Source organism: Hippopotamus amphibius, chromosome X (genome assembly GCF_030028045.1).
Source record: "Hippopotamus amphibius kiboko isolate mHipAmp2 chromosome X, mHipAmp2.hap2, whole genome shotgun sequence".
Taxonomy (NCBI): domain Eukaryota; kingdom Metazoa; phylum Chordata; class Mammalia; order Artiodactyla; family Hippopotamidae; genus Hippopotamus; species Hippopotamus amphibius.
The window spans coordinates 74450474-74477668 of NC_080203.1; the positions used below are offsets into that span (position 1 = coordinate 74450474).

At 35.5% G+C, this 27195-nt stretch overlaps 1 long non-coding RNA gene and 1 pseudogene across 11 annotated transcripts in view; both read right to left on the minus strand.

Annotated features, from left to right (window-relative positions):
- The window catches only part of LOC130841823 (uncharacterized), a 230560-nt gene that overhangs the window by 121364 nt on the left and 82001 nt on the right, over positions 1–27195 (minus strand). For 8 of the 11 annotated variants that reach the window (XR_009050289.1, XR_009050291.1, XR_009050288.1 and 5 more), the window contains 3 exons: positions 19936–20048; positions 19356–19399; positions 18629–18774 (listed from right to left, as the gene is read on the minus strand). This is a non-coding gene — a long non-coding RNA (uncharacterized LOC130841823). Of the gene's footprint in view, positions 1–1681; positions 1851–18628; positions 18775–19355; positions 19400–19935; positions 20049–27195 lie in introns of all 11 variants that reach the window. The other 3 variants (XR_009050290.1, XR_009050286.1, XR_009050285.1) reach the window with 1 other exon arrangement.
- Positions 7018–7709, minus strand: LOC130841822 (dnaJ homolog subfamily B member 6-like; annotated as a pseudogene).

The following is a 27195-nucleotide window of genomic DNA, read 5'->3' on the forward strand; positions in this document are numbered from 1 at the left end:
AGATATGTGCGAACCCAGGATCCCTTCCATTCCATCTCAAAGGAGCAGAAGTTTTCTTTTTCTGTTCTTTCTGGATGGAGATAGATAGCTGTCTCTCTCCTGTATAAAAATGGAGAAAATCCATTGTTCTCAGTGTCCTCCTCCACGGAATGTCCAGCTACGGTGGACTTCCTCGTGTCATTCCAGGGATAGGATCTGGGGCAAGAGCCTACTCACTTCTTATTTACTGTAAGAAATTTGACTGTGAATCAGATTACCTCTTGTGTACATTCATGAAAAAATTAATAAAGTTAAATAGCAACTCAACAGGTATAACCATACCGATACACGCAAAAATATTTATGAATCTCAACAAATTATTGTGGATGAAAAAAGCCAAACAAAAATGAATATATTATGCACTATTTAACTTACATAATTTTTTAAATGCAAACTATTCTATACTGACCAAAACCAGGTCAGTGGTTACCACTAGATAAATGGGGGTGTTGTTGAGGGGTGGGAGGAAGGCATTATAAAACAGGCAGGAGGACTTTTCCTGATGATAGATATGTTCATTATCTGGAATATGATAGTTTCACATATGTAAAAATTTATCAAATTGTACACTTTAAACATATGCACTTTATATATATGTCAATTACACCTAAATATGACAAAAAATATCACTAAGGAAGAAATGTCAAGCTATAGATTGGAAGAAAATAACTGCAAGTAATATATTTCATAAAGAACTTTTATGCAGATTAAAATAACATTTTATCAACACTGTTGCCTGTAATAACAAGGAGAAAAGAAAATGTGCAAAGTGTTAAAGTTGCTACCTGGTTTCTTCATGCTTACAGTAAAATGTGAGAGGAGAGAGAAACTGAAAGAAGGAGTATTAATCATGAACAAGTTTAGATCTAACTGTTTGGAAAATTCTCAGTCTCTCCTGAAGGCAAACTATGTTAAAGTTAAGAAACAGCTTCTATGGGGACCTCCCTGGTTGCTCAATGGTTAAGACTCCACACTTCCAATGCAGGGGGCCTGGGTTCTACTCTGGTCAGGGAACAAGATCCCACATGCATGCCGCAACTAAAGAGCCCACATGCCACAACTAAAGAGCCCACATGCCACAACTAAGGAGCTGGTGAGCCGCAACTAAGGAGCCCACCTGCCACAACTAAGACCCAGCCAACCAAATAATTTTTTTTTTTAAAGAAGAAAAAGAAACAGCTTCCAAGTAAAGATCAAATCCAGGGTCCTGCCAGAAAAGTACTGCATGTTCTCAAGGTGAAGCTGAGGGTATGGCTCTAAAATACTTTGTTAAGGCAGTAAAAAGATATGGTGTTGTGCTTTAGAATATTAAGTTGCACAAAAAAGCAGTTTAAAGAGTTTAAGGACGTGCCTAAGAGTATCTTTATCAAACAAGAGTATCTAAGAAACATAAAAACTTTATTATACAACCTTCCTGACAGAAGACCAGGGTGAAGAAGGGTTTAACTGGAAGAAATTCAGGGTGTGGTGTTTATTCATAGGAGACCAAAATGATTTTAAAAGAGTTACATTTTGAGACATACCACCAACTTTCACAGACAGGGACAAAAACACTACAAAAAGGGAAAAAGGACTTCGAACTTCCGAAACCTACTCGCAGGAAGCAAACCACAAAAACTACGTAGTTGAAAATACAGCTTACCTATCATATAAAAGGAAGGATGACTCAGAGGGTGGAACCAAGAGCAATGAGCCATGGAGAATTATTCTTGGGCAGGAATGGGGCTGACTCCTTAATGAAGAAACTTCCAAAATTTTCCTGTCTGGATTTCTGAATTTCTATGTACTTCTTTGTGCTTCACATTTTCTCCCTATTTGAACAGAAATAGCCATAGGGGTTTTCTTTATCAGTACCAAGCCTGTATGTTGGGCAAATGGAGTTCACATAACTCATATCAAGGAGAACTATACTTGAGGTGATTTACTTAAGAAAGTACATCAGAGAAACTTCATCTTCTACACATGGATCTGATTTAGATGATGATTTCATGGACTTTAAGCTGATGGTATAGTGAGATGAGACTTTTGTGGGCCTTTGTAGTGGGTAAGTGTATTTTGCGTGTGGGACAATTGTAAATAATTTGTGGCCATATGGGGGACCTGTAGGGTTTTTAAACTTACATGTATTTTAAATGAGATAAAATTGACCACTTTACAGGGTACACTTCTGCGGTTTTTGGGACATTCACTAGGTTGTACAACCATCACCACTATCTAATTCCAGAATATTTCTATTGATACCCCACCCCCAAAACCAAGCCATACCTATTAGCAATTAGTCCTAATTTGTCTCTCCTCCCATATGCTAGCAATACTACTCTACAGATTTCTGTCTCTACAGATTTCTCTACTCTGATTATTTCAAATAAATGGAATCATACAATACATAGCCTCTTGTTTATGGCTTCTCTCACTTAGCATGTCTTCAAGGTTTATCCATGTTGCAGCACATATCAATTCTTCATTTCATTTTATTGCTGTATAATAGTCCATTGTATGGTTATGCCACATTTTACTTGTTCACATCCACTTTATTTGTCCATCCAACATTTAATGTATTGAATACATCTGGGTTGTTTTCATTTTTTGGCTACTATGAATAATGCTCTTATAACCAGTCATGCACAAGTATCGTGTGGACATATGTTTTTATGTCTCTTGGGTATATATCTAGGAGTGGAATGGCTGTGTCATAAGGTAACTTTGTTTTACTTTTTTGAGGAACTGCCAAACTTATTTTCTACAGCAAATGCACCATTTTACTTTCCCTTATGATTTCTTTTTTAAACCATTGGCTATTTGATATTGTATTGTTCGATTTCCACATTTTGTGCTTTTTCCAAATTTCCTTCTGCTACTAATTTCATATTTCATTTCATTTCCATTACAACACTTACTTTGTATGATTTAAATCCTTTTAAATTTTATTAAGACATGTTAATGGCCTAAGATACAATCTATCATGGACAATATTCCAGGTTCACTTGAGAATAAGAGATATTCTGATAAAATTGAATGAAGTGTTTTTTTTTTCTTTAGATCTTTATCTTTACAAGGTTGTGCCAGTTTCTGCTGTACAACAAAGTGAGTCAGCTGTATTTATACATATATCCCCATATCCTCTCCCTCTTGAGCCTCCCTCCCACCCTCCCTATCCCACCCCTCTAGGTCATCACCAATCATTGAGTTGATCTCCCTGTGCTATGCAGTAGCTTCCCACTAGCTAGCTATTTTACATTTGGTAGTGTATATGTCAATGCTACTCTCTCAGTTCGTCCCAGCTTCCCCTTCCCCTCCATGTCCTCAAGTCCATTCTCTACATGTGTCTTTATTCTTGCCCTGCTACTGGGTTCATCGGTATCATTTTTTTTAGATTCCATATATATGCATTAGCATACGGTATTTGTTTTTCTCTTTCTGACTTATTTCACTCTGTATGACAGATCTAGGTCCACCCACCAGGTGAAGTATTCTATAGGTAACTATTAGGTCTGCTTGGTAATTAGGAATGTTCAAGTCTTCTATTATCTTGCTGACCTATCTACTTTTTCTGTCCATTATTGAAAATAGGGTATTGACATATCCAACTCTTATGATCAAATTACCTATTTTTCTCTTCCTTTCTCTCAGTTTTTACTTTATATGTTTTGGAGCTCTGTTGTGAGGTGCTTAAACTGTTATATTTTTTCCATGGATTGATGATTTTATCATTGTATAATGTCCTTTCTCTCTAGTGACAATTTTATCTCAAAGTCTATTCTGTCTGATATTAGTATAGGAACTTCAGCTCTCCTGTGAGTACTGTTTCTGTACACTATCTTTTTACTTTCAAGCTATTTGTGTCTTTAAAACTAAAGTAAGTATCTGTAGGCAGCATTTAGTTGGATCATTTTTTTTTTAAATTCCCTTCTATCAATCTCTGCCTTTTAATTGGAGGGGCTAATCCACTTACATCTAAAGTAATTATGGATAAGGAAGGACTTATTTGTGGCATTTGGATATTAATGTTTCATATATCTTATGCCTTTTTGGTTTCTCCATACCTATTTCCTTTTTTAGTATTGAATAGATATTTTCTAGTGTATTGTTTTCATCCCTTGTCATTTCTTTTACCATATCTTTTAATCATTATCTTACTGGTTGCTTTAGAATTACAATTAACATCATAATTTATAACAATCTAGTTCAGAGTAACATTGACCTAATTTCAATAGTATACATTTTGCTTCTATATATTGCCAATCCTCTCCCAACCTGTATGCTATTATTGCCACAGAATACATCTTTATATGTTGTGTTCCCATTAACTTAGATTTAGAATTATTGCTTTTTGCATCTGTCTTTTTAATCATATAGGGAAAAAAGAATTATAAGCCAAAAATACAATAATACTGGCTTTTACATTTACCTGTTTAGTTACCTTTCCTGCTGTGCTTTATTGCTGTTCTTTATTGCTTTATGTGGAGTTGAGCTACTGTCTAGTATCCATATACTTCAAACTAAACTAAGCATTCATTGAAGGGCAGGTCTACTAGTAAAAAAAAGAAAATCTCAGTTTTTGTAGATCTAGAAACGCCTTAATTTCTCTTTAATTTTTTTGTGGTAAAATATACATAATTTTTATCATTTTAATCATTTCTAAGTGGTATTAAACTTACAAATGATTTGTAAGTTTTGTAAACATCACTACTAAATCAATATCCAAAACTTTTTCATCATCCCAACAAAAACTCTATATCCATTAAAAAAAACTTGAGCCTCTAAACCCATCCCCTGCCCCCAATAATCTCTATTCTACTTTCTGTCTCTATGAATTTGCATATTCTAGGTGTGTCATAAAAGTGAAAGGATACTATACGGTTTTCACCTGTATCTGGTTTATTTCGCTAAGCATGATGTTTTCTATGACTAATATTACACTGTATGAATATACCACATATAGTTTATCCATTCACCTGTTGATTGATATTTGGGTTGTTTCCACCTTTTGGTTATTGTGACTAATGCTGCTATGAAAATTGTTACAAATATCTGAGTTCCTGTTTTGAGCTCTTTTGGATATAAACCTAGGAGCAGAATTGCTGTCATTTGGTAGTTCTATATTGAACCTTTTGAAAAGTTGCCAAACTATTTTCCATAGGAATTGTACCTTTTTAATTCCCACTAGAAATGAACAAGGATTCCAAATTCTCCATACTCTTGACAATATTTGTTTTGTTTTTTTTTTAATTATAGACATCCTTTATAGGTATGAAATGGTACCTCACTGTGGTTTTTATTTATATTTCCTTGATGAATAATCATGTTGAACATCTTTTCACAAGCTTATCGGCAGTTTGTATATCTTCTTTGGAGCAATGTCTACTTAAGACTTTTACCCAATTTCGGATGGGTTTGTTTGTCTTTCTATTGTCGAATTTTAAATGGTTTTATGTATCCTGGGTATTCATCTCATCAGATATATGGTTTGAAAATATTCTATGGCATTCTTTAGACTTTCTGCTTTCTTCATAGCACCTTTCAGTGCATAAAATTTCTTAATTTTCATGAAGCCCCATTAATTTTTCATTTATCTCTTGTGTTTTTGGTGTCATATTCACGAAATCATTGCCAAATTCAATGTCATTAGGATGTTCTGCAGTGTTTTCTTCTAAGAGTTTTAAAGTTTTACCATATAAATGTAGATCTTTGATCCATTTTGATTTAATTTATGTTTATGGTATAAGGGTTGAACTTCATTCTTTTACATGTGAATATCCATCCAGTTTTCCAAGCACCCACTGTGAAAATGCTGTCGTTTCCCTACTAAAAGAGCTTAGCACCTCTGTCAAAAATGAATCGAACATATATGTAAGGGTTTATTTCTGGTCTTTATATACTATTCCATTTATCTATACGTCTGTCCTTAATACCAGTACAATCCTGTCTCACCTACTGTAACTTTGTAGTAAATTTTGAAACTTGGAATTGCAAGTCCTCCAATTTTATCCATCTCTCTCAAGATTGTTTTGGCTAACATGGATTCTTGAGATTCCATATGAATTTTAGGGTGGGTTTTTCTATTTCTACAAAAAAAGTCATTAAAATTTTGATAAGGACTGCACTGAATCTGTAGATCATTTTGAGTAGCATTCTCGTCTTAATAGTATTATTTTCCAATCTGTGAACACAGGATGTCTTTGCATTTATTTAAGGTGTTTAATTTCTTTCAGCAAAATGTTTTGTAGTTTTCAGTGTACCAGCCTTCTGCCTTTTTGGCTAAATTTATTACTTAGAATTTAATTCATAAATTAATTAAATTAATTTAGTTTTTACAGGTCCCACTCAAGAAAGAATGCATCAAACACATTCACATTTTCTTTCTTTTTTTAAGCAAAGGACAAAGACCCAGTTTACCAGCTTTACTTTTTTAAATCTAAGCTTAGCATTACATGTTTCAACAACTATCAAAATGTACTAAGTTGCCAGCATTCATGCACAAGTAGAAAACGTCCTCAATTTATATTAATCAGAAATGTGTTACCATTAATGCATTAATATCTTTCACTACTAAATACTGAAAAACACTGAAATTTTTTTTTTTTTTTGGGGGGGGAAGATTCATCCTGGCAACATTCACTTAAAAGCAGACTGACGCTACTTGGCTCATGTTTCAAACACAATGGAAAAGAAGGTCTGTACTGACATTAGTGTATAAAAGTCACAGCCACCTTAGATTACCTTTAATAAAAAAGAAAAGTGCCTATACAGATTTATAATGATTTTAAAGACCAAAAATATGGAACTATTATGTGGTCCCAACAATAAACTCCAAAGTATATGTCAAATACAGGCTCCAGTGAACTGTTTATAAATACTTTAGATTTGGTACAATTATACTTCAAGTTGAGTTCATTTTAAATCCTCAACAAATGTTCCTATATTTAATATTTCAGTTAAAAGCATACAATTATTCCTTACCCAAGGATAGCTGCTGCTCCTTGTCACTTTATTGTTAAGGACTTTAATTGGCCATCTTTTTCAACTTCTACTCTTTCTTTACCATTCTTGACAATTCTCTTTGTAGTGGTTTTTCTGCCATTAATTTAGTAGAAGTTGATATAAATTTGAAATTGCCCATCCCACTACCACCAAATGACGTGGAAGAGAATGAAGTGAGGCCCCCATGACCTAGTGAACTCAAGGACATAAATTTTGTGTCAAAAGAAGAAAATCCACCTCCAAAAGATGGAAATCCACTTAAGCTAGAGAAAAGTGACCTTGTGCCCCAGCTTTTGTTTCCATGGGGCCCTTTCTATTCCAAAAAATGTCCTCAAATGGGTCTTCGAAGAGGTCACATGAAAAAAGCTCTCTTCCACCAAAAAATTCCCTGAAGACAACATTTGGATTAAGGAATGTGAAGCCAGACTCAAATGGCCTGTCAACATGACTTCCATCTCCATCATTTAATTGTTTTGGGCATATTTGTCATAGATGCCCCATTTTTTAATATCTGATAACACCTCATATGCCTTGGCTATTTGTTTGAATTTTCTGTCCTCTTTTTCTTTATTCTCAAGATTTTTATCTGGTTGCTATGCTGATGCCAGTTTCCAATATGCCTTTTTAATATCCTTGGCTGAAACATGTCTCTGCATGCCTAGAACTTCATAGTAATCCACCATGTTTTAGCAAGCTGTTGGAAGGAATCCAAGGACATGGAAGCAGGTGGCAGAAGAAGCAGTGATGTGGTGATGGCCTAGGTCTCCTGTTGGCTCTGGCATGGCTGTGCTGGTGATGGCAATGCAGGCAACAGCACCTCAATATTTCCTTTCTCTCCATGGATTTAACTTTTTGGATATTATTATAAATGGAATTGCATTCTTAATTTCATTTTTGGACTATCACTGGTGTACAGAAATACAACTGATTTTTTTTTCATCTGTACCTTGCCATTATGAAGAACTTGTTTTTTTAGTTCTAGTAGCTTTCTTGTGGGTTCTTTTGGATTTTCTAAACATTAGATCATATAATCTGTGAATAGAGGTAGTTTTACCCCTTCATTTCCAATGTTGATGACTCCTTTTTTCTTGTGTAATAGCTATTGCTAGTACTTCCAGTAAGACATGAATGGCAAATGATGAAAGTGGGTATCCTTGTCTTGTTAGTGATCTTAGGGTAAAATTTGCAGTCTTTCATCAATGAGTATGATGTTAACTGTGGGTTTTTCATAAATGTCCTGCATCATGTTGAGAAACTTCCCCTATATTCCCAGTTTTCAGACAGTCTTTATTATTAAAGGATGTTGGATTCTGTCAAATGCCTTTCCTGCATCAATTGAGATAATCATGAGGGTTTTTTCCCCTTTGCTCTATTCACATCACATATTACATTGATTAATTTTCTTATGTTGAACCACCCTTGCATTCCTGGAATAAATCTGAATTGGTCATAGTGAGTAACCATTTAATATGCAACCGGATTTAATTTGCTAATATTTTGTGGAGGACTTTTTAAAAAAATTTATTTATTTTTGGCTGTGTGGGGTCTTCATTGCTGTGCACAGGCTTTCTCTAATTGTGGTGAGCGGGGGGCTACTCTTTTTTGCACTGTGTGGGCTTCTCATTGCAGTAGCTTCTCTTGCTGAGGAGCACAGGCTTCAGTAATTGTGGCACATAGGCTCAGTAATTGTGGCTCACAGGTTCTAGAGCACAGGCTCAGTAGTTGTGGCACATGGGCTTAGTTGCTCCATAGCATGTGGGATCTTCCTGGACCAGGGCTCAAATCCATGTCCCCTACCTGGGCAGGCAGATTTTTAACCACTGTGCCACCAGGGAAGTCCCTTGTTGAGAATTTTTGCATCTATATTCATAAGGGGTATTGATCTGTAATTTTCTTCCTTGTTCTGTCTTTGGCTTTGTATTAGAGTAATGCTACTCTCATAGAAGAGTTAGGAAGTGTTCCCTTCTCTTTAATTTTTGAAAGAGTTTTAAAAGTATTGTTTTTATTTCTTCTTTAAATGTTTGGTGGAAATCACCAAAATTAATTCAGGACTTAATTTTGTTGTAAGGTGTTATGTTAGTGATTCATTCTCTTTACTTGTTATGAATTTGTTGAGATTTTCTATTTCTTCTTCAGTTCAATTAACTGAATTGTGTATTTCAAGAATTTATTCATTTCTTCTAAGTTATCTAATTTGCTGTACAATTTTTCATACTATTTTCTTACAATTCATTTAATTTTGTTAAGGTCACTGGTGGTGTCACTGTTTACACTTCTCATCTTAGTTATTTGTACATACTCTCTCTCTCTTTTTTCTTAGTTTTACTAAACATTTGGTGATTTTGTTTAACTTTCCAAGGAACCGTCTTTTGATTTGATTTTCTCTATTGTTTGCTTAGTCTTTATTTTATCACCACTTGATCTTCATTATTTCCTTCTTTCTTTTACCTTTGGGATAGTTTGCTCTTGTTTTTCCGGTTCCTTCAGGTGTGAAGTTAGGTTACTGATCTGAGATCTTTACTCTTTTTTGATTTATATAATTACACATATAAAATTTCCTCTAATAACTGCTTTCACTGCATAGCATAAATTTGATGTGTTTTTATTTACACTTGTCTCTAAGTATTTTCTAATATCCACTGCAATTTCTTCTTTCACGAATTGGTTGTCTGTGTGTTGTTTAATTTTAATATACTTGTCAATTTATGAGTTGCTTCTGTTATGATATCTAACTTCATCCTGTTGTGGTCAGTGAAGACACTTTGTATGATATCCATCTTTTTACATCTACCAAGACTTCTTTTATAGCCTAAAATATATTCTGTCCTGGAGAATGTTCCATGTGAATATGAGAGAATGTGTATTCTGCTATTGTTGGGTAAAGTATACTTTATATGTCTGTTAGGTGTATTTGGTTCATAGAGTTGTTCAAGTCCTCTACTTCCTCATTTACTTTCTGTTTGATTACGATATCCATAATAGAAAGAGGAGTATTGAAGCCTCTGTCCAGTTTCCTTCACGCATTTTAAGGATTTGTTATTATGTTTGTAAATGTTTACAACTGTTATGTCTTCCTGTTAAATTGCATGTTTTATTAACATATAGTTCCTTCCTTTGTCTACTATAAACTTTTTGATTTAAAATCTAGTTTATTTTGGGGTTTCCCTGGTGGTTGAGTGCTAAAGAATCCACCTTCCAATGCAGGGGACACGTGTTCGATCCCTGGTCAGGAAACGAAGATCTCACAAGCCGCAGGGCAACTAAGCCCATGAGCCACAACTACTGAGCTCAGGCACCTCAACTAGAGAGCCTGCATGCCACAAACTACAGAGCCCACATGCTCTGGAACCTGCGAGTCACAACTACACAGCCCATGCACCCCAGAGTCTGCGTGCCACAACTAGAGAAGAGAAAACCCACATACCACAACTAGAGAGGAAGCCTGCATGCTACAATGAAGAGTCCATGCACTGCAAGGAAAAATCCTGCATGACTCAATGAAGATCCTGCATGCCACAACTAAGACCCCACACAGCCAAAAAATAAATGAATCAAAAATAGGTAAATAAAATATAAAAAAAGAAAATCACCATAAAAAAAAGATTACCTTATTTTTCAATTTCCATGGAATCTTTTTCACTGTTGAGACCTATTTCTGTGTTGAATCAAAAATGAGTCTTTTTCACATACAATATAGTTTGATCATGTTTAATCTATCCTGCCAAGTCACGTCTTTTGATTAAAGATTTTATTCCTTTCACATTCAAAGTAGTTATCAAGCAGGAGGGTACTTCTTCCATTTTGCTTTTGTTTACTATATGCTTATGACATTTTTGTACCTCATTTCCTAACATTACTGACATCTTTTGTGTTTGGATGATTTCTTTTCTAGTGAAACATTTTGATTCCCTTCTCATTAATTCCTGTATATATTTCATACATTGGTACTTTGCGGTTACTATGGTCATTATACTTAGCATCTTAAAATCATAACAGTCTAATTAGAATGCATACCACCATGAATGTAAGTTGGTCCAACCATTATGGAAAACAGTATGTGGGTTCCTCAGAAAACTAAAAACAGAATTATGATCCAGCACTCCCACTCCTGGGCATGTACCTGGACAAAACTATAATTCAAAAAGATACATGCACCCCAATATTCACATCAGCACTATTCACAACAGCCAAAACTTGGAAACAACCTAAATGTCTATTGACAGATAAATGGATAAAAAATATGTGGTATATATATATAATAGAATACTACTCAGCCATTAAAAAAAAATAATGCCATTTGCAGCAATGTGAATGCAAATAGATATTATCACAGAAATGAAGTTAGTCAGAAATAGAAAAACAAATACCATATGATATCACTTGTATATGGAATCTAAAATATGGGACAAATGAACCTATCTACAAAATAGAAACAGACTCAAAGACACCAGACTTGTTGCCGAGGCAGAGTGGGGAGGAAGAGGGATACACTGGGAATTTGGGGTTGGTAGATGTAAACTATTACATTTATAATGGAAACACAACAAGGTCCTATTGTATAGCACAGGGAACTCATTCCAATGTCTTTGGTTAAAACATAATGGAATGCAGCAACTTTCCACTAGCTATTTCACATTTGGTAGTATATATATGTCAATGCTACTCTCGCACTTCGTCCCAGCTTCCCCTTTGCTCTCCCCCAACCTGTGTCTTCAAGTCTGTTTTCTACATCTTTATTCTTTCCCTGTCACTGGGTTGATCATTACCATTTTTTTAGATTCCCTCGATGATGGGTGATGACTTAGCGGGCTAGGATAGGGAGGGTAGAAGGGAGTCGCGGGAGGGACAGGATATGGGGATATATGTATAAATACAGCTGATTCACTTTCGTGTACCTCAAAAACTGGCACAACAGTGTAAAGCAATTACAATCCAATAAAGAGCTTAAAAAATAACGGAAAAAATATTTCTGAAAAAGAATGTTTATATGTAAAACAGTCACTGTGCCTTGAAGCAGAGATTGGCACAACACTGTAAATCAACTATAATTCAATAAAAACAGAAGGTAGCTATCTAGAAAAGCACTAAATCCCTACATGGTGACCTCCTTGTGACAAGCAGAAACCTCCTAAAAAGAAATGTGTTTGATTGCACGTACTCCTCCTTTACCAAGAAGACATATAAACTAATCGTCCTCCATGCTTCTTTGGAGCACTTTCTCGCAGCTATCTTGGATGCTGTCTCCCACACTGCAGTCCTCATTTTGCCCCCCAAAAAACTCAACTTGCAACACTCACACTGTACATTTTTTTTAAGCCGACAGTTCTGGTGAACACGAATAAGGGACCCAGAGTGGACTTCTCTCCTTCACCTGAACTCTACGAAGAACTGGAGCCTTGAAACCAGCAGAGGCCCCTTGAGCCCATCTGCCTCCTTGGGGAGTCCAAACAAATTTGGATTAATCAGGAATACATCAAAAGATGCAATAATTCCCACAGAAAACTGGCTGAACACTAGTAGAAGTCCTTGGACATCAAAAAGAACTGCAAAGAACACAACATAACTGGTCTAGGGCTTGGACAGTCTTTTTTAATCTCCTTTATTGCCAGGACAAGGGACGTCTGGAGTCTAGATTCCTCGACCAGAAGTCAAGTCAGAGGTTCTGGGGAGGGAGCAATGAGTCCACGACGCTAGACCACTAGAGAGTCCTGAGCCACAGGGAAGACTACCCACAGAGAATTCTCATGGTGGCCTCTATCAGAGGCTAACACCGGGCTTCGTCTGACTGCCTGAAACTGCCAGTGCTGGATACCTCACACCAAACTACAAACAAGACAGGAACACAAACCCACCCATCAGCACAAAGACTACCTAAAGCCATATTAAGCTCACAAAAACCCTAAAACACACCACCTGATGTGGCCCTGCTCATCAGAGGGAAAAGACTTAGATCCACACACCAGAAAGCAGGCACCAAACCCTCCCACTAGGAAGCCTACTCAAGACACTGGACCAACCCCACCACAGGGGAAGAGAGCAGAAACAAGAGGAATTACCTCTAGGCAGCATAGGGAAAGGAGACAGCAAATACTATGCCTTAGACAAAATGAGAAAACAAAGAAACACCTTGCAGGCAAAGGAGCAAGATAAAAACCCACAAGACCAAATAAATGAAGAGGAAATAGGAAGATTGCCTGAAAAAGAATTCATAGCAATGATAGTAAAGATGATCCAAAATCTTGAAAACATAATAGAGAAAATACAAGAAACACTTAATAAGGACCTAGAAGAACTAAAGGGTAAACAAACAGTAATGAAAAACACAAGAACTTAAATTTAAAATACTCTAGATGGTATAAATAGCAGAATGACTAAGGCAGAAGAACAAGCAAGTGAGTTGGAAGATAGAAGGGTGGAAAAAACTGCCACAGTGCAGGAAAAAGAAAAAACAATGAAAAGAATGGAGGGGCTTCCCTGGTGGTGCAGTGGTTAAGAATTCACCTGCCAATGCAGGGGACAATGGTTCAAGCCCTGGGCCGGGAAGATCCCACAAGGCACTGAGCAAGTAAGCCCATGTGCCACAAGTACTGAGCCTGTGTTCTAGAGCCCACGAGCCACCACAACTGAGCTCACATGCTACAACTACCATAGCCCGTGTGCCTAGAGCCCATGCTCCACAACAAGAGAAGGCACCACAACGAGAAGCCTTCGCAACACAACAAAGAGTAGTCCCTGCTTGCCATAACTAGAGAAAGCTTGTGTGCACTAATGAAGACCCAATGCAGCCAAAACTTAAAATAAATAAATAATAAAATAAATCTTAAAAAAAGAAAAAAAACGGAAGACAGTCTCAGAGACCTTGGTGACAACATTAAGCACACCAACATTCAAATCAGAGATGTCCCAGAAGAGAAAGAAGAAAGAAAAGGTCTCAGAAAATATTTGAAGAGGTTATAGTGGAAAACGTCCCAAACATGGGAAAGGAAATAGTTAATCAAGTCCAAGAAGCACAGGCAGACCCATACAGAAAAAACCCAAGGCACATATTAATCAAACTAACGAACAGTAAAGACAAAGGGAAAAATATTAAAAGCTGCAACAGAAAAGCAACAAATAACGTATAAGGGAAAACCCATAAGGATAACAGCTAATATTTCTGCAAAAACTCTGCAGGCCAAAAGGGAGTGGCAGGATATACTTGAAGTCTTGAAAGAGAAAAATCTACAGCCAAGAATACTCTACCCAGCAAGAATCTCATTCAGATTTGATGGTGAAACCAAAAGCTTCAGAGACAAGCAAAACTTGAGAGAATTCAGCACCACCAAATCAGCCTTACAACAACTGCTAAAGGAACTTCTCTAGGCAGGAAACAGAAGAGAAGGGAAAGACCTACAAACACAAACCGAAAACAATTAAGAAAATGGTAATAGGAACATACGTGTCAATAATTACCTTAAATGTAAATGGATTAAATGCTCAAGCAAAAAGACACAGACTGCCTGATGGATACAAAAACAAGACCCTTACATACGCTGTCTACAAGAAACCCACTTCAGACCTAGGGACACATACAGACTGAAAGAAATGAGATGGAAGAAGATATTGCATGCAAATGGAAATCAAAAGAAAGCCATAGCAGCAATACTCATATAAAACAAATGAGACTTTAAAGTAAAGCCTATTACAAGAGAAAAGGAAGGACCCTACATAATGATCAAGGGATCAATCCAAAAAGAACATATAACAATTGTAACTACCTATGCACCGAACATAGGAGCACCTCAATACATAAGGCAAATGCTAACAACCATCAAAGGAGAGATCGACAGTAACACAATAATAGTAGGAAACTTTAACACCCCACTTTCACCAATGGACAGATCATCCAAACAGAAAATAAAAAAGGAAATGCAAGCTTTAAGTGACACATTAGACCATCTCGACTTAATTGATATTTATAAGACATTCCATCCAAAAACTACAGAACACACTTTCACCTCAAGTGCACACGGCACATTCTCCAGGATAGATCATATCTTGGGTCACAAATCAAGCCTTGGAAAATACAAGAAAATGGAAATCTTATCAAGCATCTTCTCTGACCACAATGCCATGAGAGTAGATATTACTTACAAAAAAAAAAATTGTAAAAAATACAAACACATGGAGACTAAACAATACATTATTAAGCAACCAAGAAATCACTAAGGAAATCAAAGAGGAAATCGAAAAAATACCTAGAAACAAATGACAATGAAAACACAAGGACCCAAAACCTATGGGATGCAGCAAAAGCAGTTTTAAGAGGGAAGTTTATAGCAATACAATCCTACCTCAAGAAACAAGAAAAATCTCAAATGAACAACCTAAACTTACAGCTAAAACAACAAGAGAAAGAAGAACAAAAAAATCACAAATTGAGCAGAAGGCAATAAATCATAAAGCTCAGATCAGAAATAAATGAAAAATAAATGAAGGAAACAATAGCAAAGATCAATAAAACAAAAAGCTGTTTCTTTGAGAAGATAAATAAAATTGATAAACCATTAGCCAGACTCATCAGGAAAAAAAGGGAGAAGATACAAATCAAGAGAATTAGAAATGCAAAAGAAGAAGTTAACAACCAACACGGCAGAAATACAAAAGATCATGAGAGACTACTACAAGCAACTATATGCCAATAAATTGATTAACCTGGAAGAAATGGATAAATTCTTAGAAAAATACAATCTTCCAAGACTGAACCAGGGAAAAATACAAACATGAACAGACTAATCACAAGTACTGAAATTGAGACTGTGATTAAGTCTCCAAACAAACAAAAGCCCAGGACCTAATGCCATCACAGACGAATTCTAGCAAACATTTAGAAAAGTGCTAACACGTATCCTTCTGAAACCCTTCCAAAACATAGGAGAAGGAGGAACAATCCCAAACTCATTCTATGAAGCGACCATCACCATGATGCAAAAACCAGGCAAACGTAACAAAAAAAGAAAATTACAGGCCAATATCACTGATGAATATAGAAGGAAAAATGCTCAATGAAATAGTAGCAAACAGAATCCAATAGCACATTGAAAAGATCATACACCATGACCAAGTGGGGTTTATCCCAGAATGCAAGGATTCTTCAATATATGCAAATTAATCAATATGATACATCATATTAACAAATGGAAGGATAAAAACCATATGATCATCTCAATAGATGCAGAAAAAGCTTTTGACCAAATTTGACATCCATTTATGATAAAAAATCTCCAGAAAATGGGCAGAGAAGGAAATTATCTCAACATAGTAAAAGCCACATATGAGAAACCAAAAGGCAACATCATTCTAAATGGGGAAAAACTGAAAGAATTCCCTCTAAGAACAGGAACAAGACAAGGGTGTCCACTCTCACCATTATTATTCAACACAGTTTTGGAAGTTTTAGCCACAGCCATCAAAGAAGAAAAAGAAATAAAAGGAATCCAAACTGGAAAAGAAGAAGTAAAATTGTCACTCTTCGCAGATGACGTGATATTATATATAGAAAACCCTAAAGACTCTACCAGAAAACTGCTAGCACTCATTGATGAGTTTAGTAAAGTAGCAGGATACAAAATTAATGCACAGAAATCTCTTGCATTCCTATACACTAACAATGGAAGAGCAGAAAGGGAAATTAAGGAAACTCTCCCATTTACCACTGCAACAAAAAGAATCAAATACCTAGGAATAAACCTGCCTAAGGAGGCAAAAGACCTGTATGCAGAAAACTATAAGACACTGATGAAAGAAATCAAAGACGACACAAACAGATGGAGAGAAATACTATGCTCTTGGATTGGAAGAATCAACATTGTGAAAATGACTGTACGACCTAAAGCAACTTACAGATTCAATGCAATCCCTATCAAATTACCAATGGCATTTTTCACAGAATTAGAACAAGAAATCTTACAATTTGCATGGAAACGCAAAAGACCCTGAATAGCCAAAGCAATCTTGAGAAGGAAAGATGGAGTTGGTGGAATCAGGCTTCCTGACTTCAAACTATACTACAAGGCCACAGTGATCAAAACAGTATGGTACTGGTACAAAAAGAGAAAGGAAGATCAATGGAAGAGAATAGAGAACTCAGAGGTAAACCCATGCACATATGGGCACCCTATCTTTGACAAAGGAGGCAAGAATATACAATGGAAAAAAGACAGCCTCTTCAATAGGTGGTGCTGGGAAAATTGGACAACTACATGTAAAAGAATGAAATTAGAACACTTCCTAACACCATACGCAAAAATAAACTCCAAATGGATTAAAGACCTGAATGTAAGGTCAGATACTATAAAACTCCTAGAGGAAAACATAGGCAGAACCCTCTGTGACATACCTCAGAGCAAGATCCTTTTTGACCCACCTCCTAGAATAACGGAAATAAAATCAAGAATAAACAAATGGGACCTCATGAAACTTAAAAGCTTTTGCACAGTGAAAGAAACCATAAACAAGACAAGAAGGCAATCCTCAGAATGGGAAAAAATAGTTGCCAACAAAACAACAGACAAAGGATTAATGTCCAAAATATACCAACAGCTCATGCAGCTTAATACCAAAAAAGCAAATAACCCAATCCACAAATGGGCGGAAGACCTAAATAGACATTTCTCCAAAGACGACATACAGATGGCCAACAAACACATGAAAAGATGCTCAACATCACTAATCATTAGAGAAATGCAAGTCAAAGCCACAATGAGGTATCACCTCACACTGGTCAGTATAGTCATCATCAAAAAATCTAGAAACAAGAAATGTTAGAGAGGGTGTGGAGAAAAGGGTACTCTCCTGCACTGTTGGTGGGAATATAAGCTGGTACAGCCACTATGGAAAACAGTTTGGAGGTTCCTTCAAAAACTACAAATAGAACTACCATATGAGCCAGTAACCCCACTCCTGGGCATACACCCAGAGACATCCATAATACAAAAAAAAACATGTACCATAATGTTCACTGCAGCACTCTTTACAATAGCCAGGACATGGAAGCAACCTAAATGCCCATCAGCACATGAATGGATAAAGAAGATGTGGCATATATATACAATGGAATATTACTCAGCCATAAAAAGGAATGAGATGAAGCTATACATAATGAGGTGAATAGACCTAGAGTCTCTCATACAGAGTGAAGTAAGCCAGAAAGGGAAAAACAAATACTGTATGCTAACTCTTGTACACAGAATCAAAAAAAATGGTACTGATGAACCCAGTGACAGGGCAAGAATAAGGATGTAGATGCAGAGAATGGAATGGAGGACATGGGGCTTGGGGGGCGGGGGGCAAAGGGGAAGCTGGGACAAAGTGAGAGAGTAGCATATACATATATACAGTACCAACTGTAAAATAGATAGCTAGTGGGAAGTTGCTGTATAACAAAGGGAGATCAACTCCATGATGGGTGATGCCTTAGAGGGCCAGGACAGAGAGTGTGGGACATCGGGATATATGTATAAATACAGCAGATTCACTTTGGTGTACCTCAAAAGCTGCTACATGAGTGTAAAGCAATTATATTCCAATAAAGAGCTTAAAAATTAAAAAAAAAAAAAATGAAACAAACCTGGCCAAGGAGATGAAGCTGACTTGACTGCATGCAAGGACCAGGTGGAGGAACCTTGAGGAATTAAGCACCCCATGGAGTCAGCTTTCACTGAAGCTTTGCTTCACGTTGTGGAGTAGGAGATAAAGATTCTCAGAGAGAGAAAGCTGCAACATTTCAAAGTAAACATGAGATTACCCTGGGGCTGAGATTTTTGTATTCTTAAAAACTAATAATTTCATCTGACAAACATGGCCTGTTGGGCTCTTTTCTCAAAATGGATACTCTAAATGTTTTAAGAGGTTGCAAAGTGTCATGCCAACCTCTGTCGCAGAAGGTAACATTATTATGTGGATAGTGCAAAACAAAAAATTTAAAAACCTCCCCTGTGGTAAAATTCCCCCCTAATGCCTACTTTATGTTGCTACCATAGTTTTACATCTAAATATACTGAACGTCCCCCTCAAGCAATGCTACAATCTTGTTTCCAAGAGTCATGCAATTTAAAGGGTTTAGGAGAAAAATGGTTATGGTATATGCCTAGATAATTTACCATTACTTGCTCAATCTTTATCCCTTTGAAGTAGCAAGTTTCTCTCTTGTGTCACTACCTGAGGAAAGCCATTATCATTTCTTTTAAAGCATTTTTGTGATAAAAAGTTATCTAGGTTTTCCTTCATTTGATAATAATCTTGAATTCACTTAAGAGGATACTTTTGCTAGTTACAGAATTCTGTGTTAATTTTACCTTCAGCACTTTAAAGATGTCCGAATTTCTGGACTCTGTAGTATCTGATAAGAAATATACAGTTATTTATTCAAATTATTCAAATTACTGTTACCATATATATATACATACACACACACACACACACACATATAAAATACACTGATATTTGGTAGGAGCTTTCAAATTTTTTTCATCATTGGCTTTCATCAGTTTGATTACATTGTATATCAGCATGCATTTGGGTTTATTCTCTTCAAGGTCACAATGCTTATTGAATCTGCACATTTATGTCTTTTACCAAACATTATTATTATTTCTTCAAATGTTTTTGTGCCAATCACCATGAGGCGATGAATGGGTAAAGAAACTAATATACCTATAAAATGCAATATTATTCATCCATAAACAGGAATGAATTACAGATGCACAGTATGACATCTATGTTCCTCTTAATCATTGTGCTAAGTGAAAGAAATCAGACATATAAGGGCCTTATTCAATTTACACACCCTTTGACTATGGCAAATAGTGTGGCTATACATATTTCCATACAAAATTTCTACTTGAACATTAATATCCCTTTAACTGAGAAATATACCTTTGTGTGGAATTGGTTGGTCCACAATTCCACACTATGGTGCACATTTGTAAGTCAAATAAAGTCCAATTGCAGGCATACTTCTGAGATAGTGAGGGTGTGGTTCCATATCACTGCAATAAAGCAAATATCACAGTCAAGCGAGTCACATTATTTTTTTGGTTTCCCAGTGAAGATAAGTTATATTTACATTACCTTGTAGTCTATTAAGTATGTAGTATCATTATGCCTAAAAAACAACCTATATACCTTAACTAAAAATTACTGTCACCTGAGCTTTCAGCAAGTAGTTATCTTTCTGCTTGTGGAGGATATTGCCTTTATGTTGATGGCCGCTGACTAACTGCTAAAGATTGGGGTGGCTGTGGCAATTGCAGTGAAGTGTGCGACATCAATTGACTTTTTCTTTCACGAACAACTTTGCTGTAACATGCAATGCTGCTTGGTAGCATTTTACCCACAGCAGAACTTTAAAATTGGGATCAGTCCTCTCGAACACCTTCACTGCTTTATCAACTAAGTTTATGTAATATTCTAAATCCTTTCTTGTCATTTCAACAATATTCAAAAACATCTTTTAACGGGTGAAGATTCCATCTCAAGAAATCACTTTCTTAGTTCATCCATAAGAAGCATCTCCTCATTCATTAAAATTTTATCATTAGATTGCATCAATTCAGTCACATCTACAGCCTCCACTCCTAATTTCTAGTTCTCTTCCTATTTCCACCATATTTGGAGTTTACTCCTCCACTGACATCTTGAAACTCTCAAAGTTATCCATGAGGGCTGGAATCAATGTCCTCCAAACTCCTGTTAATGTTGATACTCTTACCTCTTCCCATGAAACACAAATGTTCTAAATGACATCTGGGATGGTGAATCCCTTCCAGAAGGTACTGAATTTGCTTTGCCCAAAACATCAAAGAAAACACTACCTATGGCAGGTATTGCCTTACAAAATGTATTTGTTAAATAATAAGAATTGAAAGTCATAACTGCTCCTTAACACACAGGATACAGAATGGGTGATGTGTTAGCAGGCATAAATACAACATTAATCTCGTTGTACAGCTCTTTCAGAGCTCTTGAATGAGAGGTGCATTTTCAAAGCGCAGTAATATTTTGAAAGGAATCTTATTTTGCTGAGCAGTGGGTATCGACAGTAGGTTGCAAATATTCAGTAAACCATGTTGTAAACAGCTCTGCTCTCATCCAAGCTTTGCTGTTCCATTTGCGGAGCACAGGCAGAGTAGATTGAGCATAATTATTAAGGACCCTAGGATTTTCAGAACGGTAAATGAGAACTGGCTTGAACTCAAAAGCTACCAGTTGCATTAGCCTGACAAGAGAGTCAGCCTGTCCTCTGAAGCTAGGAATTGACTTCTCCATGTAGCTATGAATGTCCTACATGCATCTTTTTCAGATAGAAGGCTGTTTTGTCTACACTGAAGACTTGTTGTTTAGTGTGGTCACCTTCATTAATTATCTTAGCTAGATCTTCTGAATAATTTGCTGCAGCTTCTACATCAGCACTTATTGCTTCACCTTGCACTTTTATGTTATGGAGATGGCTTCTTTCCTTAAACTTCATGAATGAACATCTGCTAGCTTCAAGCTTTTCTTCTGCAGCTTCCTCATTCCTGTCAACCTTCATAGAATTGAAGAGAGCTAGGGCCTTTCCCTGGATTAGGCTTTGGCTTAAGGGAATGTTGAGGCTGGTCTGATCTTCTATCCAGACTTCTAAAACTGTGTCAGTATCAACAATAGGCTGCTTTGCTTTCTTATTTATGTGTTCACTAGAGAAGCACTTTTCATTTCCTTCAACTATTTTTCCTTTGTATTCACCAATGGCAGAAAAGGCTTAGTTTTTGGCCTATGTTAGGGATTCAACATGCCTTCCCCACTAAGTTTAATCATTTCTAGCTTTTGATTTAAAGTGAGAGATGTGAGAGTCTTCCTTTCACTTGAACACTTAGACAGGCTACTGTAGGGGTATCCATTGAGCTAACTTCATTGTCATTTTTTCTCAGGGAATAGATAGGCCTGAGGAGGGGGAAAGAAATAGGAAAATGGCCAGTCAGTGGAGCAGTCAGAACACACACAACATTGACTGATGAAGCTCACTGTCTTGTATGGATGTGGTATGTGGCTTCCTAAAACAATTACAAGATCATTGATCAGAGATCACCATAACAAATATAATAATGAAAAATTTTGAAATACTGTAAGAATTACCAAAATATGACAGAGATATGAAGTGAACAAATGCTGTTGGAAAAATGGTACCAATACATTTGCTCAATGACGGGTTGCTGCAAACCTTCAATTTGTGAAAAAAAAAAAAAAAAAAAACACGCAATGCACCCAAAGTGCAATAAAAACAACTGCAATGAAGTATACTGTAATCTATTATTTCTTTTGATGATTTTACTTTGTGTCATATCTAAGAATTGACTGTCAAATTAAAGATGAGGAAAATTTTACTATACATTTTCAATTAAGATTTTTCATAGTATTTATAGTATTAGCTTTTGATAGATTTTGAGTTAATTTCTATAAAGGTTATGAGTTAAAAGTCCAATTACATTCTGTTGTAAGTTGATCTCCAGTTGTTGAAGGGCCATCTGTTGAGACTATTCTTTCATAATTGAATGGTCTTGGCAATCTTCTGGAAAATCAGTTAGCCATAAGATGTATTTCTGAACTCTCATTTCTATGATATTGACCTATATGTCTATCCTTACACAAACAGCATACTGTGCAGATTACTATTGCTTTGCTGTAAGGTTTGAAAAAAGTGTAAATCATCCAAATTTATAGTTTTCAAGATTTTGACTATTCAGGGTTCTTTGCAATTTCATACCTATTTTAGGATCCTATTTTAGGATCAGCTTTTCCTTTTCTGAAAGGCATGTGAGCTTTGATAAGGATCACATTAACTTTGTATGTTGCTTTATGGGCTGATGGCATGTTAAACATGCTTTCCAATAAATGAACACAGGGTGTCTTTCCATTTGTCTGATTTCTTTCAGCAACATTGTGTAGATTCCAATTTACAAGTCTCACACCTAATAAATGTACCCTATATACTTTATTATTTATGATATTGTAAATGGAATTGTTTCTTTACTTGCCTTTATGCATTGTCCATTGCTAGTATACAAAAATATAACCAGTTTTTCTATATACTCTGAAATGTTGCTGAATTTCTTACAAGATGCAACAGTTTTTTTGCACGTATTCTTTAGGATTTTCTAAATGTATGATGATATTGTGAGAATAGAGACAATTTTACATCTTCAATTCCAATTTCGATGTATTTTATTCTTTTTCCTGGCTAATTGTTCTGGCTAAAACTTCTAGTACAAAGTTGAATACAAGAAGCATCCTAGTTTTATTTCTGGTCATAAGGAGACAGCCATCTTTCCCCTTTAATGTTATATGGTTTTCATAAATGCCTTTGAGGAAATTCCACCCTATTTCTAGTTTGTAGAGCTTTGTATATCAAGAAAGGGTATGAATTTTGTCTAATGCTTTGAAATAATCATGTGTTATTTTTTCCCTTTACACTATTAACATGGTATGTAACATTAATTTATGTATGCTGAATCATCTTGGCAATTCTGGAAAAAGAATCCCATTCTGCTCATAGTGTATAATCCCTTTTAGCATGTTGTCACTAGTACTTCAAGGTTTTTGGCATTTATATTCATAAGGTATACTGACCTATAGGTTTTGTCTCTGTGTTTGCCTGACACTGGTATCATGGAAATGTTATCTCATAAAATGAGTTTTAAAATGTTCCCTCAGCTGTATTTTCAGGGAAAGGCTAAAGAGTGGTATTAATTCTTCCTTAACATCTGGAAGAATTCACCAGTGAAACCATCTATTACTGGGCTTCTTTATTGGCAGGTTAAAAATATAATTTCCTGAAGTGGAATTCACAAAGCGTAAAAATAACAATTTAAAGTGAACACATTAGTGGCATTTAGCACATTCACATGATTTAGTAGCAAACATTTTCATCACTACGAAATAAAGCCCTATAGTCATTAAGCAGTTTCTCCACATTCCCTCTCTTACTAGTTCCTAGCAGCATATAATCAAAATTCTTTCTCAAAGAAATGTCTATATGTATGAAATCATATAACATGTGACCTTTTGTGTCTGGTTTCACTTACTTAGCATAATGCTTTGTAGGTTCATCCAAATTTAGCATGTTATCACTACCTTATGACTTTTACAGCTGAATAATATTCCACTGTAAGGCATATACCAAAATTTCATTGTCTCTTTGCATATTTGCACTGTATTCCACAGAAACTGAACCATTTTAAATACCAGCTATGTGGACAGGATTCAATTTACATACATTCTTGCCAACACTTACTCTTTTTCATGCTTTTAAAATTACAAACACAGTAGCGGATATGAAGTTATCTCATGGTTCTGCTTTTGCTTCACTTATGTCAAATAATACGAAGCCTCTTTCATGTGCTTTTTGTCCATTTATACATTTTCTTTGAAAAAATATCTTTTCAAGTTTTTGCCCATTCTTTAATTGGATTGTCTACTTGTTGAGATGTAAGAGTTTTCTTTTTTTTAATACATAACACATTCTTGATACTTGAACCGTATTGGGCATAGGCTTTGTATTTTCTCATCTTCTGCATGTTGCCTTCTTCTTCCTTGGTAATGTCCTACAATGGAAAAAAGTATTGATTTTTTATAACATCTAATATATTTATTATTTGCTTATGCTTTAGATAGCACATGTAAGATTTCATTGCCAAATCCAAGGTCATGAAGATTTATTCCTATGTTTTCTACTAGAAGTTACAGAGATTTAGCTCTTATATTTGGGATGTTAATGCACATTGAGAATTCTGTGTATGGTACATCTTTATTCCTGAGTCCATTTGTCCAAGCACCATTTGTTGGGAGGGGTTCAGCTTCATTCCTCTGCATGTGGAAATCCAGCTGTCAAGCACCATTTATTAAATGATCTTGGAAACCTATCAATAATCAACTAGGTATAGGTATATGGGTTTATTTCTAGAAACTGAATTCTATTCCATTGATCAATATGTGTATACTTATGCCAGGACTGTATCATTTTTGATTAATGCAGCCATGCGGTAAGTTGTGAAATCAGAATTCAAGTCTTCTGACTTTGCTCTTTTTCAAAACAGATTTGGTTACTCACAACCTTACCAATTCCATATGAATTTGAGGACCAGTTTTTCCATTTCTGCATTAAAGGCTACTCATATTTTGAAAGGAATCGCACTGAATCTGTTGATCACTATGGGTTGTACTGACATCTTAAGAATATTGTATTACAGTACCTTTACATGGGATGTCTTTCTATCTGATTACATGTCCCTTAATTTATTCCTGAAAAGTTTTGCAGTTTTCACTGAACAAATAATTCAACTCACAGGCTAAATTTATTCCTAGGCATTTTATTTTATTGAATGCTATTGTACATGGATTTTTAAAATAATTTTAAAATTTCCTTTTCAGATTATAATTAGCTACAGAAATACAACTAATTTTGAGTGTTGATGGTTTAATTTTGCTGATCTTGTTATTATCTCTAGAAACTTTCTGTGAATTCCTTGGAATTTTCTACATAATAGAAGTATAAAAAGAGTTTTAATTCTTACTTTCCAATTACTATACCTTCCATTCCTTCTTCCTGCCTAGTTGCTGTAGCTACAGTATCTAGGGCAATATATAATGGCAATGGTGAAGTCAGGTACATTTGTCTTGCTGATAAAAAGCATTCAGTCTTTTGACATTGATATTAGCTATGAGTTTTACATAAATGGTATTTATCATGTTCGGAAATTTCCTCTCTCTTCCTAATTTACTTTTTTTTTCTTTGAAATCATGAAAGGTTTCTTGGCTTTTATCAAATTCTTGCTCTGTATCAACTGAGATGATCCTTTTTTTTCCCTCATTACATTAATGTGATGTATTATCCTTATATTACTGGCAATGATTACACTTATTCATGGTGTATAATTCTGTTAATATGCTGTTGGATTCCATTTTGCAGAATTTTCTGGAAAAACTTGGAATCTATATTCTAAGACATACTGGTATTTACTTTCTCATCTTGTGATGGTTTTACTTGGCTTTGATATCAGAGTAATGTATAAGTATTCCCTCCTTTCCATTTTTTTAAGAATTTGAGTGGTTACTATCAACACAATATTTCGTAGAATGTACCAGTGAAGGCATATGACAGACGTCTTTACTGACAGGTTTTATATTTTGATTACTTGTTCAGTCCCTTCATTTATATAAATCTCTTCAAATTTTCAAACACTACCTGAATCTATTATTTGATTGAAATACAGTTGATTTACAATACTGTGTTAAGTTTCAGGTATACAGCAAAGTGACTCAGATATATATATATACACACACACACACATATATATATAAAAATACATTATTTTCCATTATAGGTTATTACAAGATGTTGAATAGCTCCCTGTGCTATACAGCAAATCATTGTTGCTTATCTATTTTGTGTAGTAATTAATCTATTTATTGTATTTAATTGAGTCTATTGATCCCATATTCCTAATTTATCAATCCCCCACCTCCTTTCCCCCTTTGGTAACCTTAAGTTTGTTTTCTATGTCTGTGAATCTGTTCTGTTTTGTGTATAGATCCATTTATATTATTTTTTAGATTGCACATATAAGTGATATCATATAGTATTCGTCTTTGACTTCATGAGATATAATATTCTCCAGGCCCATTCAGGTTGCTGCAAATGGCAAAATTTCATTCTCTTTTATGGCTGAGTAGTATTCCACTGTATACATATGTTCCACACCTTCTTTATCCATTCATCTGTTGATAGACACTGAGGCTGCCTCCTTATCTTGGCTATTATAAACAATGCTGCTATGAACATTGGGGTGCATGTATCTTTTCTAATTATTGTTTTCATTTTCTTTGGATATATACACAGGAGTAGATCTGCTGGATTATATGGTAGTTCAAAATGATTTGTTCTGACAGTATTTAGTAGCTTGTTATTTCTGTAATGGGACAGATTTTTGATGTGCTCTACTGGGCCATCTCCACCGACATCAAATTACAGCTTGTTTTTGTAAATAAATTTTTATTGGAACACATCCGTACTCATCAATTTACATGCTTTCTATGACAGTAGAGTTCAGTAGTGTGACAGAGACCACATGGTCCACAGGTTTAAGACATTTGCCATCTGGT